The 17627-nt window shown below is 41.4% G+C and overlaps 1 protein-coding gene across 5 annotated transcripts in view; it reads left to right on the top strand.

The window, feature by feature from the left end:
* DAB2 (DAB adaptor protein 2) overlaps nt 1-17627 on the top strand; it is a 172734-nt gene that overhangs the window by 107503 nt on the left and 47604 nt on the right. For 3 of the 5 annotated variants that reach the window (XM_076007987.1, XM_076007988.1, XM_012783227.2), the window contains exon 1: nt 11365-11609. The exons of 1 other annotated variant lie outside the window; for it this stretch is intronic. The gene's annotated coding sequence lies outside the window, so the exon portion shown is untranslated. One more of the 5 variants, XM_012783230.2, reaches the window with a different exon arrangement.

Genomic DNA, 17627 nt, shown 5'->3' with positions numbered 1-17627 from the left:
ACCACATTCTAAATTTGACTCATATGCTTGCTGATGCCATTTAAGTCTACTATCTACCAGTGTATTTCCTGTAAACTGGTAGATATAGCTAGAGGTTTGATTAGATTTAAGATACTTCAAGTTAGTTTCATAGTTGGTTGTGTACTTCCCACTACAACTCACAGAAGTCATCTTTCAAAACCTACCAAATGTCAGAAATCAATTTGGCTTGTCAATAGGCCACGTACAGAGTATATCAGGTCTATATCCTGGACCTACTAGAAATCAAATCCTCAAATTTAACAATACACATTCTCTCTCTCTCTCTTTTTGGTTTGTTTTGTTTGAATGGACTGTGTTGGTGCAATGACAAACTATATGCAGCTATATTCTCAAACTGGGGACACGAGGACAGAAGTAGTGCAAGTTTGGTTGGCAGTCCCTTTATTAGAGGAGTGTTGCTCATGTGTGGATAAACATTGCCAAGTTGGAAGAGTAGGTGAGAAGAGAGAGCTAAATCATGATGACTGGGGACTACAGTGATTTGCTGATAGTCAGTGAGATATATTGCTGAAGGGAAAATTAGAAATCATCTAGCTCCATCAGTTTGTGATAACTGCTGTGGAAAAAATGTAAATCAGAGAAAAGTGATAAGGTAGTAGGGCAGAAATTTTAAATAAGCTGGTTTTATTAGCTTTCTAGGGTTGCCATAACAAATTACTCAAAACTAAGTGGTTTGAAAGAAATTTGTTCTCTCACAGTTATGGAGACTAGAATTTCAAAATCAAGAAGCCATTCAGGCCATGTTCCCTACAAAGGCTATAGAGAAGTATCTGTTCCATGCTTTTCTCCTTGCTTCTGGTGTTTTCCAGCAATCCCTGGTGTTCCTTGGGATTGCAACTATATCACTCCAACCTCTGCCTCCACCTTCACATCACCTTTTCCCCTGTGTGTGTCCAAATTTTCATTTTCTTACAAGGATACTAGTGATTGGATTTAGGGCGCACCCTTATCCAGTATGCCCTCACCTTAATTTAATCCCATCTGCAAAGATCCTATTTCCAAATAAGGTCATATTCATGGGATCCTGGTGGGATTTCTGGAGGACACTATTCAACTCAGTACAACCGTCGAAAATATTCTCCATGAGAAAGTAACATTTGAGCAAATACCTAAAGTAATTAAGGGACCGAACCAGTTATTAAAGTGGCAGACGACTGTTCGGGCAAAAAACATTAAATGTGAAGGTCTGAGATATGAATGAGCATGATGTGTTCAAAGAAGAGGGAGAAGACCAGCTGGCTGTGGTGAAAAAGCAGTGAGAGGAAGATTGGTATGAAAAGTAGTTAACGAGTTAGGGTGGGGGGTTCGGGGAAGCAGATCACTAGAGCCTTGGGGGCCATTTTTAAGGGCTTTGGCTTTGTTTGACTCTGGTGGGGGTGGAAGTCATTGAGGGGTTCTAAACAAAAGTGTGATACGACCGGATGTATTTCACGGGGATGACTGGCCTATACTAACAGCAGACTGTGGGAAGAATAAGAGCAAAAGCAGTTGGAGGTTATTTCAATAATCCATGTGGAGACAATGGTGGCTTGGACCAAGGTACCAGCAGTGGAGATAGCAAGAGGCCATCAGACAATGAGAATAATACACAAAGACATTCAGAGGGGTTTTTTTCCATCAATACTTTCCTGCTATGTATCCAAGTGTTTTGTCTCTTGTTAGCATTCATTACCAGACAAGGGAAGCAAGCACCAAAAGTTTAAGAATTCTTGTTAGGAGAAAAAAAATCTTAAAATAGGCAGAACCTGAATGTTTCCCTTTTCCTGCAATTAACAATGATACCTACCAAAGACCTTGCTTGCTATTTGCCAGGAATTTATTTCACATCCATTATTATATTATTTAATCCTCAAATTAAACTTGCAGTACAAGCATGACTTTCCATTTTATAAATAAGAAATTTAAAGTTCTGAAAAGTTAAAAAATTTACCCAAAGTCATATGAATAGTTCATGACAGAGCCAGGACTCTAAGTTATGTATGTATTATCAACAGTAAGAGGTGTGGTTAATGTCTAACATTAGTTTTTAAAACTGCCTAATGTTCAGTATAAGCCATAATAACAGAAAGCATCTACATGTCAGATAAATGCATCTTAATCTTTATGACTGCACATTTCTTCCTTGGCCTCAGCAAAATGACTGTAGTACTTATGCATTTTCAGCAGCAACTGGGAGAGTTCTAGGCTGATTTTCCCTCCTCCCCATGCTCAACACAGCCTTTCCCAGGTGGTGTTTCTTCAGCAAACACAGTTTGGGTAAGCTCAATTCCTCCACAGAAGAGGAAGACAGCAGCAAGCCAGCAGAAGCCCATTTCGTGGATTTCAGGAGCTTTGAGTCCTCTTTCAGCAGAAGCAAGTGGTGACATTTCCTTCTCTGGGCTAGCCTGGAGGGATGTCCTTTAACCAAGATAGACCAAAGCAGAGAATCGATCTGAATATTAAGCAAAACAAGTATGATTTCTTTGCCACGGGGAAAAAAAATCAGAGTAGCCCCAGTTAGATGGCATTATGTCTGAAAGCCAGGTAGAATTATTTGAGGCTTATTGGTTTTGGGGGATTAGCCCCACAGCTTGTATCTTCCACTAGTATGTGTTCTAAAAAATGGCAGCTTATATCTTAAACTAACACACACACACACACACACACACACACACACACACACACACACACCACTACCACCACCACCACCACCACCTCCACTTCTACCTAAACTCTCTTAAACATTTTCTCAGAGAAACACTCCTTTTTCAGTGTCTCCTTGTGGCTCTGTTCAGATGTAACGTGTAACTTGCATTTTCTCTTCTCCCTCTCACCAACGTTTGTGCAGTTGGGGCCAGACCCGGGCTTAGAGTCCAGATGCCAGAGACAGCCTGCAAAGGGTGTGGAGGTCACAGTCAAAGCCAGAATAATGAATCCAAATGAAGCACTGATAAAGGGAAAAGAGAGGATGGATGACAGGTGCTGTGGTACAAAGTTGCAGTGGGACAGACAAGGACAAGGAGCCTGGAGGACTGAAGGCAAAGAGCAGCAACAGGACATTGCAAAGTAGGGCTGGGGAGTCAGTGCCACTCCCAGCCTTTTCATTCTTTGTAAAATTCTAAGGAGAATCAATGCTGCACAAGGGTTAAAAGCACAGATCCTGGAACCAGACTACTTGGTTGGAAGCCTGACTCTCCCAATAACTTTTCTGTGACCTTAGTCAGTTTCCACATCTATAAAACTGAGATAGTAGGTTTTAACTCATATTTTAAGCCATACATAAATGGCATTATGCTTTATGTCTTCTTCTGTAACTCGTTCTGCTTACTCAATCTGTCACATTAATAAAAGAAATTCTGGGCCACACATCCCCACCATTCCTATTATTGTTAGAATATTCCCAATGGATGCATGAACCACAATTGACTTGTCCATTTTCATTTTCATAGACATTTAAACTGTGTCCACGTTTTGCTATTCTAAGCATTCTTGGACATATTTCTTGGCAAATGAGTAGTAGGAGTTTCTCCAGTCTGTTCTAGAAGGAAAATTTCTGAGTTTTAGGGTAAGCTTATTTTTAAATTTACTTGATATTTTTAAAATTATTCCTTTAAGATGTTTGCACAAATTCACATTATCATCAGCACTGTACTATGTATTAACTACAATTGTAAACCCTTTAGACATACTTGCTTGTTGAAATCTGATAACAACACTGAAGGAAGTTCTATTATTTCCCCTACTTTATAGTTCAGCAATATTTCTCAGATCACACAACTGGTAAGTATGGAGCTGAGATTCATATCTAGACATGCTGTTTCCAGAACTGTGCTAAATACAAAATAGAATATAATAAAAAAAAAAAAAAGCAAGATATTCGGAACAAAAAGTATTTCAAGACAGATAAGAAGATTTCAATGAAGGTGATGGGACTTCATATAATCCAGTATGACCTTATTTAAATAATTACATCTGCAAAGCCCCTATATTCAAATAAGGCACATTCTGAGGTTCTAGGGAGACATGAATCCTGGGGAACACTACTCAACCCAATGCAGGATCTCTTTCTACTGTCTGTAGCCAAGAGGGGAGTTTGATCCACTTTTCTCATGACATGCCTTTGAATATTTGAAAAGAGCTCTGCTAGTACAGATCTCCCCTCCCACCCTGAAGGCCCAAGGTTCTCTTGCCCTGGCTCCACATGCACGTTTCAGTGAGGCACACTGGCAGAGCTCTCAGTTCTAGTTCCCAAGAGGTCCCCTCACTGTCCAAGTGACACTGCTCTAGACACCCTTCCATTTGGCAGTGTCTTTACATGAAAGGATATGCATAACAGAAAATGCCTTTCCAGATGTGGACAGACCAACTTGGGGTACAGTGAACCTTAAGAGTTGTCACTAACCACTAGAATTACGGTTAAGTCTCAGCTACATGTGCTGTACTGTTCTAGATCATTCAGGAGTCTTGGTTTCTAGTTCTAGCTCTGTCTCTCACTGTGTAAACAGAAGTAAATCCGTTTCTGCACTTACATTTCTTAACCTTTGGAAACAGGAATACTCGCCCTAACCTGTTTGACAATGATGTTGTGAGGATAAATATCAGATTGGTACAAAAGATTCAGATAAAATCCTCAGATAAAAACAAATAAAAAGAATGTGGAATGGCTATAAACTCATAATACAATGGAATTTAACCTTGCTTTATGCTATGGGGTCCTTTGATAATCCAGTGAACTCTGCAGTGTACCTCCCCAGAAAATGCAGGTATGTGCATAAGCTTCCCAATGACTGGAGAGTTCAATCACCCTGGAGTCCAGATATTCTTCCCTCCATTCTCTAGTTAAAAAGTGATCTTTGAGCCTGAGCATTAAATGAATACAGTAAATAATATTCCTTCTTAATTCACAGGTGACCATTCCACTTTAGAATTGGGACTAGTAAACCAGTACAGAAACCAAAGCATATCACATGCACGTAGTTGGAGTAAAGGGGAAGTTTTGGGGGACTGAAGTGAATGTCTGTGGATGGTTAGACTCCTTTCTCAGTAGTAGCAATGGATCTCAGAGGTAAATGAGGTTGATCTTTAACACCCATTTTCTTATTTTCTGCCTTTTCCTTCCTTCCAATATCCCCATTTCAGCAGAAAGTTGCTCATCTCTCTTTGATGGGATGAAATTGATTTATTAAAGTAATCCTCACTAATATGTTAGAAAATCAGGGTTTAGGACTATCTCCCACTTAAAGGATCAGCCTTAAGAAGTTTCACTACAGCCAGAGCAGCACAATTATCTAAACACATGATTTACTGAAGATAGAATTTCTTTCCTTTTTTTTGAGTCAGAGTCTCACTCTGTTGCCCGGGCTAGAGTGCCATAGCACCAACCTAGCTCACAGCAACCTCAAACTCTTGTGTTCAAGTGATCCTACTGCCTCTGCCTCCCGAGTAGCTGGGACTATAGGCATGCACCACCATGCCCGGCTAATTTTCCAAAATATTTTTAGCTGGGCAATTAATTTCTTTCTATTTTTAGTAGAGACGGGGTCTCGCTCTATCTCAGGCTGGTTTCGAACTCCTGACCTTGAGCGATTCACCTCCCTCAGCCTCCCAGAGTGCTAGGATTACAGGCGAGAGCCACCACGCCCGGCCAGAATGGAATTTCTGATATGTGGTAGAAATAATTTGGGACAAGAACACCTTTCCAGCAATAATGTATTTTTGCACACATTCTATATAATTTACTGCATTTTTATGTTTCAAACTTTCCAAAGTCCTTTCATGAATATGGTTTTCTTTGCTTCCCACCAAAAGTCAAAATGGGAGGCGGAGATAAGAGAGTGACTTTTTTATAGATAAGGAAATTGAGTCCTTGAGGAGTAAAGTGACTTCCCTAAATCTGGCAGTTAGTAAGAGATGGAGCCAGTATTTTAACACAGATCTGATTCTAAATCCCACTTTCCTTTGCTGTATCATGAAGGCAATCATGCCCCTGATATACAGTTTTAATTTTCAAATGTCTACTTTGAAGGCAAAATGTATTATGACTTCAGGAATAGTAGAGGGTCACCCTAAAAATTGAAAGTCCTATATTCTTTTCCCTTTCTGAGTATCTTTAAGCTGAGTACAGGACAGAATTGACAATTGCCTCCACCTACTAAAACAATAGTGGGGGGGATAACTATCCCTGCTCTTACAGAGAAGCCTGGGATCTCTTTAACAACGAGAAGCACCTTCCATTTCATGGTAAAGGACAGGGTTGAAAATGCACTATCTGGACATATGTAAATACAAACGGCTGATTTCAGATCTTTCTTTGAGACAAGCTTTGTTAGGGAAGTGCAGGGAGGAAAGACACCGCCAGAGCCTGCATCCTGTCTGAGGCGTCAGAGAGCTAAGCAGAGAAAGAGGGCTGGTGGCCAATCTTGTGGCTTTGATTGTGAATGAATCCCTCTCTCAATCTCTCCACATAGTTCTCATCCTATACAGAATAGCAAAATGAGAATCTTCTTGACCTCAGGAGAAATGCATTGTTTTTCAAAGTGTGGTCCCCAGGACTCCAGCATCAGAATCATCCAGAAATGCTCACTAAACACGCAGATTCCTAGGTACTTACACACACACTTCCAGAGGGGTCTCTGAGGCTGGGCCCAGGAATCTGCCTTTCTAGCCAGCTCCCAGGATGGCTGCTGTGAATATTGAAACTTGAGAGCTATTGCTTTTGAGAATAAATTAAACAATGATAATACTTATGAATACTCACTTTTGGAAGACCTAGAGATAGACCTACGTGAAAACTATTTTGTGGGATTTCTTTGACATCTTTCTTTATCTTAAAATCATATGGTTTTTTTTTTTTTTTTTTTTTGAGACAAAGTCTCGCTTTGTTGCCTAGGCTAGAATGAGTGCCGTGGCATCATCCTAGCTCACAGCAACCTCAAACTCCTGGGCTCAAGCAATCCTTCTGCCTCAGCCTCCCAAGTGGCTGGGACTACAGGCATGCGCCACCATGCCCGGCTAATTTTTTTTTTCTATATATATTATTTGGCCAATTAATTTCTTTCTATTTATAGTAGAGACGGGGTCTCGCTCTTGCTCAGGCTGGTTTCGAACTCCTGACCTCGAGCAATCCGCCCGCCTCGGCCTCCCAGAGAGCTAGGATTACAGGCGTGAGCCACCGGGCCCGGCCTATATGGTGTTTTTAAAAAAATTACACAAACCTGTGCATATATCATTTCACCTTGATGCATAAATGTGATCTACATCTATATCTGCATGCAGACTATTTTTGTTTCTTTTCCTTTTTGCAAGATTCCCACCCCCTTTCTCTGCCCCTATCTCCACCAGGCCCCTAGCAATCTTTTGCAGCCTAGTTTCTAGTCTCCTTTATGATCCCATGCACATGTATAAACACATGTAGTCAAACATATATGAGTAGGTGTTGCTTTTTGTATTTCTAAAATAGAACCATATTTTACTTTTTTTTTTCTGTATCTTTCTTTTCTCACTCAACAAAACCTAATAGAAATATTACCATATTACAAGGTTTGACTCCACTTTATTCTTTTAAATAGTTACATAAGACTTCACAGTGTGGAAGCATTGGTACTTATTCAGTCATTTTCCATTGACAGACATACTTTGTTCTCAGGTTCCTGCTGCTATGAACATGCAGCAGTTAAAGTTGTTTATCATATACATGCTTTATTTCTGGGGGATAGATTCTTACTTATAGGATAGATAGCTGTGTGTTTGCTATAATAATGATTAATATTATAATAGTATATTTTGCAGGGGTTTATGCATTTTTATTTTTGATAACTCTTGTCAGTTTGCTTTCCAAATAAGATAATATTTATTTGAATGGTAATTCATATAAGAATATTTTTCCCCTTTACAACTTCTCATTATAAAAATGTATCCTAGTAAGCAAAGTGTAATCAGTTATATAAATTTATAACACTGAATTTTAAATGTGCTTCATTTTGCAACATTGCAATTTTTCCAAGTATCCTAGTGCTCTACAACCTGATATAGCATAATTCACTAATATAGCATAAAAGAAGAAAATAAGTATTGAGTTCTGAGTGCCGTGGGAATGTAAGCAAGAAAACAAACAAAACCAGGCTGCCTGCAATGAGACTACTCTTCAAATAGATTAGATAGATACATAGATACATAGAGATATGAAAAAATCTCCAATATTGGCCCTACCTTGCCAGCTGCCAAATCTGATAGAATCCGTTTTTCTGCAATGTTAAATATGCAGGACCAGTCAAGGTCAAAGGATATTTTCTGGGAACAATAACCATTCTCTTCTTTTTTCTTTTTTTCTAATGATATGGAGGAGGGAAATAAAAAGATGTGACTTTGCTAAATTCACCTTTAACCAATCCTTGTTTGATGTGAACATCTCTAAGTGTCCAGGCAGCCATCAAGATGCACAGACAGTTTGCCTTCCGGTCAACCCCAAAGTGCCATTTACAATTCATGGGAAATGGCAGGATTCAAAATGGCAAATTTAAGGAAGACAAGAACCGTAGAGAAAAGGAGAGAAGAAGAGGCAGAGGAGTAAAGTGTTAGGTCTGGGAGCTAAAGCGGGAAAAACGGCTTAATTATGGAAGAAAAGACACATGCATAGGATAGCTTGAACAGGCAGAGTTGCCGTGGAAGCACATTCCAGGGAAATCTTAAGAGATTACTTTAATAATAAACCATGCATTCTTCAGCAAGCCATCACGAGATTAACCACCCTTTTCCTAGGCTGGGAGCAGTCTTTTGCTTTATGTTTTCCTTCTCCCTCCTTCAAAGGCAAGTTTTATGCAAGGAACAACTGTCATTCAAGGACCATAGTTTTTGGAATATTGCATTGAATTTCCCTCATCTTAATTTTCTAAACATGACTCTCAGTGGTGAGAAGAAAAGACTATGGTTTGTTTAAGCAGGGTGAACATCTGGGTGGGTTTTGGTGTGATTCTCCAGATGCAAAGATGTTCATTTTAGACTTACTAAAAAGTAAACAACTTAGATGTGACAGAGACAATGTTTCACCAGGGATAAAAAGAGTTAAATTTATTTTCATTCCTTTTTTTTTCCCTAATGTGAGCAGGACATTGAATTACTGCCAGAAGCAATATCAGTGCCCTAGAGATATAAAAATACACTTCAAACCAGAATTCTCCACTGTCAGCTTTTCAGATTTCTGTATAAAACAAGAAGTGTCCGTTTTAAGTTGTATGTGTGAGCCCGCTGCTCATAAATGAACTGTTTTCACTAATGTCTTCTCTTGAAACTATGGCAGATGAAATCATTTTCTACTTCTAGCTTCTTAGACAAATCTCTTTCATTTGGTAGGAGAGAGCAGACAAACTTAACTATTTTTGGGAAAAGTCTTTCAATTTAAAAAGTAAGTAATTCACTTCTGAATTGAGAAAATATTATATGCTGAGGTTAAAAGAGAGACCTATTTCTTTGAAATTGTCAAGGCCTCTATTTGCTTGAAATTGGCACCATCCCTCTGGATTTCTGGATTTTAGAAATAAAGCCTTATGTTCTAAGATGTACCAGAATTAAAGTGCTTTGCAAAAATGTTATAAATACCATCCTAGGACTAAAATTTATGTGTTTCTTGTCATTCACACATAGTCACTTTTTAATTTAATTTTTAATTTTTTTGTTTTTTAGAGACAGTCTCACTCTGTCGCCCAGGCTGGAGTGCAGTGGCATGATCATAGCTCATAATAACCTCAAATCCTAGACTCTAGCAAACCTCTCATCTCAACCTCCACAGTAGTTAGGACTACAGGCACTGTGCCACCATATGCAGCTAATTTTTTCTATTATTATTTTTTGTAGAGATGGTGTCTCACTATGTTGCCCAGGCTGGTCTTGAACTCCTGGCCTCAAGTGATCTTCCCGCCTTGACCTCCCCACATGCTGGGAGTACATGTGTGAGCCACCGTGCCTCATGTTTTTAATAATAGCAAATGACCTCAGAGGAATATTGAAAACTGTCAGCACCACCCTCCCTGCCCCCACACCTCTAGGTGTCAGGCGATGAGACCCATGGCAGAAACAGTAGAGGCCAGCGGAGGTAGGCTCCTTGGCCAGCTGTGCTGCTCTGTGCCCCTCAGTTCCCCTGCACAGCGGCTGTTCCAAGCCTGACCTACTTGAGCAGACGCTGCCACTCACATTGAGTTACCCCAAATTACACAGTGGCTCTGCAGTGGAGGCTAGGCGTGGACCACAAAATACATCCTTGGCGTCCCAGGAGCCCGATTTGAACCCTCAGTTTCTAGAGGTAAAATGCAAACCCACTGTGCTGCTTACTCGATAGAATCAATAACTCCCTGCCACCTGAGTCACAATTTGGTGTTTTCACGTTTACTACAAGCTGCTTCCCACTTAAGAAAAAAAAAAATAAAGGAAAAAGAAAAAGAGAAGAAAAGAGACATGGCTTTCACAAGAATAATTTCATAATTCTTTAAAAAGAAACAGCTTCTGTGGATGTTTTACAATTGTTCCTGATTTTAAAATATGGAGAAAATGAATTCCCAGCTTGTTAGCGTAGACTGAGATACGCTGCAGAGCGCCCCGACTGCTGAGCACTGCACGCCAATATTGTTAAATATTTTATTTCTTACAGCTCATGTTTTTCATAGAAGTATATGAAATAGTATGGAAATTAATTCAGATAAAGTCATGTTATGTGTCTACATATAGACGTATATATGCTGTTAAGGGAAGCCAATATACAATCTCTGTTGATATCGGAAATGTAGCTTATTTACATACGACGTATAGACGCGAACATAGTTTGTTTATATCTATTTCATAAAGACAGTATTGTTTTTATGTCTGTGTATGCAGGATTATATTTCATATATAAATACAGTGAGTTTTACAGACACACCCATGGATTTCCCACCAATGTAAGCGCATCCACATCTGCAATAACTTCTTTAAAGGGGGCAGCGGGCGCGCGACTTGGGCAAGTGCAGGGCTGCACCGGGACCCGGCGCTCCTCGTCTGCAAGTCCGAAGTCAAGGCAGCCCTTTGTTCCAGGGGCCCCGACGGGTGGGTTAGGACGACTGCGTGTGCCACATCGCTGCAAGTGGCAATGCAGGGAACGGATTTGTGAAGCGAAGCTCGGCGGGTCCCACCCCTTTCCTCCGGAGTTTCCCTTTCCTGTCCTTATTTGCACCCTCCTCCGCCCGCGGTGCGCGTCCCCCCGGGGCTGTGGCCGCGCCGGCTCTGCGCGCCGCCCGCGCCCCTGCGATCGCCCCCAGCTGGCGGGCTGCGAGCCCGGGCGGCGCGAGCGGCCGCGGCGCGAGTTCATAAACAGTTAAGTTTGGGAGACTCAGCAGACACGTTGAGGGGGAGTTACCAAGCCAGGCAGCAAAAACATCCCGGCGCATTCCTGGGGAGTCCTCGGCTGCCAGCATCTGATTAGAACCATATCTCTGGCCGGGAGTGGCCGCGCGGCTGCGAGCTCGGCCCGCGGTATTTAAGCGGGGCCCGCCGTGTCGGCCGCGCGGCAGCCTGCAGGCTCCGGCGCGGGAAGGCATGCTCGCTTCGCACCGGCGCTGCTAGCCGTGAGTAGCCGGCCACCCTCCCTCCCTTTGGCTCCATTTTTATTTTTCTTGCAACCTCCTTCTCTCCTTTGCCCCCCCCCACACACACACACACCCTGGCCCCCCGGGGTGCAGACCTTGGGCTGTGGGGAATCTTAGAAATGAGACAGCGTACGTGGGGAACCCAGCGGTTTTGTGGCCTGACATCTGAGGAATGTTGTCACGGAATGCCTTTACCTTTGGGGTCGGACTCCAGATGCCCGGCTTGTGACATTTAACGAGCGCCTCCTTTTGTGTGTGTGCGTGTGTGTGTGTGTGTGTGTGTGTGTGTGTGTGTGTGCGCGCGCGTGTGCTTGCTTGTTTAAAAGGTCTGAGGGCAGCCCTGGGTAGGACGCTGGTGTGGCCGCTGACCGCCTAATTAACTCCTCCAAGGGTATTTATTTTTGCCGTGTGACAAAGGCTGCGGACCTGGTTTGTGCCCAAGAGAAGCTTTTTCCTGGTGACTGACAACATATGGCATTAAAATGTGAACTCTGTCTTACACCGGCATTCCTAAGGAAGTATCTGCCTAAGGGACTAAACAAACTTGTTTTAAATCCCCGGTGCGGGGAGTAGGGTTTAGATGGTGCTTGCCTGCCTGCTGTAAGCTGGGTAAAAAGATTAAGTAAGAATTTTAGAAAAGGGGGGAAAAAAAGAACGGGTTAAAACCGTGGAGACCCAGTCAACATAGCAGTTTTCATAGTATAGAGCTGACTCTGTTTTTTGTTTCTGTAATCTTTCCCTCTTGACTTAATTCTGAGCCTGGAATTCAGGTCTGCAGTCAGTTTCAGCAGGGAGCTGTTTGAGTCCAAAGGGAAATTTAACTGGATTAAAAACACTTAAAGAATCTGGATGTTATCTCCACCCCCTCCACCCCCCACCTTTTCCCCTTTCTTTTTAGTTTGTGTTTGGAAGGAAGACAGCCACTCTGTAAAATGAGAAGAGCAGAAACAAGCTTCCAGACACATGGAAAAACTTAAAAATTATGGAGGGGCAACTTCATGAATAGTAAAATGTTGCTATTGCTCTATAAAGTGACTTAATGAAAAAATTTCTGGCCTTAATCAGGCAAAGCAGAGGAGTGGGGGAGAAGGAGGTAAGACATAACTAATTCAATCAAAAGTAATGGCAAAGGAAAGAAGCAGCTGCAAAAATGCCTTCTAGATGTCTGATAAGGCTCCTGGAATGGCTTTGATGGAATGTATAATTTATCCTACTTAAAATATTGAGGTTGGCTCTCCACACAGAAGCACCTACTGGCTGTTGGGGAGGAAGGAACTAGTGGACAGGATGGAGCACTGCAGCTACCAGAAGACTTGTCGCCATGCTCACTTCCTACCTCAGCAGCCAAACCTTGACTAGGCTGCTCTTCTCTGGGCCAGGTGCCCCATCCACCACAGGTTCTGTCTGTACCCTCATTGAAGGCCTCAATGACACTGTAAAAAAATGTATTGCCTTGAGAATTCAACAGTATTTGGGGCTTGAGCCCTCCTTGATCTTTGGGAAGGACTTTTTGGTGAAATACTGGATATGTAGGAATTAACAATTCCACAGTTACTACAACATGGAGAGTGCAATGGGGAAAGTCTCCTAGAAAAAGCATGTAGGAGGCCCAGTAGTCTTTCCAATGTGTATTTCTGAGACAGACCACATCTTCCAAATTCTTAATCAATTTTCTCCTAAGGCCAACTAGATTATTTTTCCTGTTGTTAGTGAATAACTTAACTTCCTTCTTCCTTCCCTTTCCACTCCCAGCTCGATCATTCCCTTCTTATCCAAACAACTGTGTTGGAAACTGGTTCTTCTTAAGGTATACCTCCTACGTTTTTTGTTTGTTTGTTTGATAGGGTGTTGCTCTATCACCCAGGCTGGAGTGCAGTGGCATCATCATAGCTTACTGCAGCCTCCAACTCCTGGGCTCAAGCGATCCTACTGCCCCAGCCTCCCTAGTAGCTGGGAATACTGCCGCACACCACTGTGCCTGGCTAATTTTTAAAATTTCTTTGTAGACATGGGGGTCTCGCTATCATCCAGGGTGGTGTCAAACCCCTGGCCTCAAGCAATCCTCCTGCTTCACCCTCCCAAAATGCTAGGATTACAGGGACGAGCCACCTTGCCCAGTCCCTCCTATGTTTTAATGTATGACTACATAAGTAGATGGTAGAGGAATTGTCTTCCAACTTTGAGCTCTAATACATAGGTATTTGCCATTCTCGTGATCTTGGACAATTTGATCTTTACCTGAGGATGTAAGTTAGAGGAGGAAGCACTTGTTAAAAGCCTTGCCTAATTTGTTAAGGACAAAATCCACCGTTTGCATTTCTACTTTATAGTTTTAGATTAAACTGAAAGTCCAAATTCCTGTACATTAGGCCTACTTGGTGTCTTGCTTCAAAAGTTGAATGGATTTCAGCAGCCTTGTTTGAGTTGAAGGGCGTTGCTTTTAAGGCATTTGTTGACATGATGGTGGTACCCAGGACCTCTGGCAGTTGCTGACCTGCTGACTGGGGGCGATATTTATTGGCCAGCTCAAACTTTCCTTGATTACCTGAAGATTAAGAAAGCAGGAAAACATCTGCCTTGCAGAGTGGCTCCTGGCCAGCAGGAGGCTTTGTGGAGATTTGGGTTCTTGGTGGTACAGTGAATATGTGATAATTCATTTCTAATTGTACCTCATATGTCCATAAGCCTAACTTTGCTACCACTGATTTTTTACCTGGATAGTTTTGAGGGGTCCATGTGTTTCTCTTCCTCATTCTCTTGACTTGAGGATTTAATTATTGTTTTACTTAAAGACAAAACTGAGATGCTGAAATACTTGGGAAGGTTGTTGAAAACTGAGCTGTTCTGGGGTTTTAAGTTGCCCTAATGCTCATCAGAATGTACCTCTCCAGCTGGAAAGGTTTGAAAGTTGACAGGCCAGGGGTTTAGGTAACTAACCCAACACATAAGGTTTCCTACCCTTCAGACAAAACCAGAATGGGAACCAGATTGGCAATATGAAACACCTGAGTAACAGGATGTGGTATTTTAACATTCTCTCTGATGATGCTATATAATTCAAAAGTCAAAGCTGTGCCACTGAATTGCACAGAGGTTGGCCAAAATCACCTTTAGATGAAATAACTTTAATGTTACATATGTGTGTTTAAGGGAAACCTAAGTTATGATAACATATCCTGACTGGATTAATCATGGGAATCAGAAGGAAAGCAGCCTACCAAGTCGTTTTGTAAAGACAAAAAATAGTCAGAGTCTTGATGAGGGGAACAAATGATGCTGGGTATGGACATTCACATGCTAGCTGCTACTTCTCATCTGGCATAATTGTGTAGTGGTTGGGAGTGAGGTTGCCTCCGTTCAAATCCCAGCTGCAAGAGTGCAGGTTACACGGCCTGGGGCATATTGCATAACCTCTCTGTACTTCAGCTTTCTTATCAGGGAGAATAATAATACCTACCTCAGGGTTGTGGGAAGACTGTTAATCTAATGTATTTTGAATACTTTATTCCATCTGATTTTGAAGGTTTTTGTTTGTTTGTTTTGTGTTTTTTGCCCCCTTGAACAACTAAAGTATGTGTAGTCTTTATGAAAACTGTAGGTAGGCCTGGTATGGTGGTTCATGCCTGTAATCCTAGCACTCTGGGAGGCCGAGGAGGGAGGATTGCTCAAGGTCAGGAATTTGAAACCAGCCTGAGCAAGAGCAAGACCCAGTCAGTCTCTACTAAAAATAGAAAGAAATTAACTGGTCAACTAAAAATATATAGAAAAAATTAGCTGGGCATGATGGTGCATGCCGGTAGTCCCAGCTACTTGGGAGGCTGAGGCAGTAGGATCACTTGAGCCCAGGAGTTGGGTTGCTGTGAGCTAGGCTGATGCCATGGCACTCTAGCCTGGACAACAGAGTGAGACACTGCCTCAAAAAAAAAAAAAAAAGAAAAGAAAAGAAAAGAAAACTGAAGGCAAATGGAAAATTTTTTCATCAAAATGGGATACCCCTCACCTACCTGAAAAAGTTAATTATTCAAGCATTTAATATTAACAAAGCCAGCATGTTTGCTTGTACTCAGGCTAGAACAGACAGGGAGTGACTCTCAGTTCTGGGCCTAGATGCTGGCACTTTGGTTTGGTCAAGATGACCTTGCTGGTCTCATTTAAGTCTTCCCCACACCCTCTCAGACTCCCTACAGAGAAGGAGCAATCCTTCCCCCTGAAGTCAGCATTATAACTGAAGGAAGTGGGAAGGGAGGGACCACCCGGACTAAACTGAGTGACTAGGCTAGAAATAAAAATTCTTGAGTGTGTCCGGGCCCCATACTATCCTTGCCCACATAGCTGGGCAGGTTGCCATGGTTACTCCCCTTCCCGAATCCTTCTCCTAGCCTGGAAGGAAGCCTGTCTCTCCAGGGCAAGCAGAATCTGAACAAATTGCTTCCTGGTCTAAAAATGGAAATTACTAAGTGAAATAGAATCTTCTCTCTACTTACAATGCCCTCCCCTTCCCCAAATTTATTTTAATCTCACTTCTTAATTTTCTTACATTATCTAGATAGCAAACATAAAGTCTATGAAATTTCAGGAACACAAAAGTTACTGCCTCAGAATAAAAGCAGCCTGCCAGTTTTTCTCTACTATTAATACCATAATTTATGCAAACTAGTTAGAGGCAAGTGACTTTTAACTGCCTTAAATTGATAAGAATTGTGAGTGAATGGGGCAGGCTGAGTGTTAAGTGCTTTAGAAGTTACCAGAAAGCAGAATGTATGAGGGCTGTCACTTAGATTTTCAGGTAACCACAGTGTAAAGGGAGCTTGTAAAATAGGAAGTTACAATCCTAGAAAACGTGGTTTGAAACATTGTTCAGTCTGGAAGAAATTTGGGTGATGGATATTTGGTAAAAAGCCACCCGGTTTTCTCTGTAGCATATGATGCAAAGTGTGACTTCCAAACAGACTTAGATCTTTATGTGACAGATGAGTTGCCATATGTAAATTCACATTTAAAAAATTAATTCAGCCCAAAGATTGGACAGTTAGTTCAGTGTGTATTTCACAACTAGAGAGAACTCATCTAAGAAGGTTCGCAGAGTACGGTCCCGAGACCAGTGGCATCAGCATCTCCTGGGGACTTGTCAGAACTGCAAAGTCTCTGTCCCCATCCCAGCTTTACTGAACCAAACTCTGACTGTAGGGCCCATCCAACTATATTTCAACCAGCACTCTTACATGATCTAAAAGTAATTTTTATAATTCAGTTGTTTTATCATTCAGTTGTTCAGTGGAAAGCATAACAAAGTATTTGAATTCCTTCAGTCTTGGAAATAATAAAGCAAAAGTATTTAAACACAATGTAGCTTCACTGAATCTTAGGATACAGAAAGATGAAAAAGCACAGATCTTGGACATTTTCCCCTATATCCAAAGTATTGCTTTCTTGATCTTAGGAAAACTAATATACACCTTAGTTTTATATTATCTCTTCACTTCCAAATCCTTCCCAGTCTGCTGTTTTTATTAAGAATATGTAATTAATCTCCATTTATTACAAGACTGTCCCAATTTTTTAAAAAAGATTCCAGTAAACTAGATCATTACCCTTGAATGAGATAGTTTCTCTAACCTATAAAACTTTTTATTTGGTTTTCCATGCATGTCAAGAAGTGCAGATAAAGGCTTCTCCATAAATGAATCTACTTCACTTAGTTTTTAAGGAGCTTTATGGCTTGTCAAGTGCTGTTCCATTGTCTCATTTGACTTTCACTTTAAATAATTTGAAATAGAAAAGATGTCTCCATTTCTTAGCTCCCGTATGATCAATATCTTGCCCAAGATCTTATCACTAACTGGTAGAGCCAGGATTCAAGCATTAATCTTTATGATTTGAATATTGATGTTTATTTGAATACTTAGTAAGCACCTATTATGTGAAGTATGGTCCTAAGTTGTCAATGGAAAATCTCCCAGTAAGCAGAAATCAAGAGGAAAGTCTTCTTCACGTGAG

The sequence above is a fragment of the Microcebus murinus genome, chromosome 11 (genome assembly GCF_040939455.1).
Source record: "Microcebus murinus isolate Inina chromosome 11, M.murinus_Inina_mat1.0, whole genome shotgun sequence".
NCBI classification, from domain to species: domain Eukaryota; kingdom Metazoa; phylum Chordata; class Mammalia; order Primates; family Cheirogaleidae; genus Microcebus; species Microcebus murinus.
The sequence above is the reverse complement of the archived record's forward strand: the minus strand, read 5'-3'. Positions and strand labels throughout refer to the sequence as shown.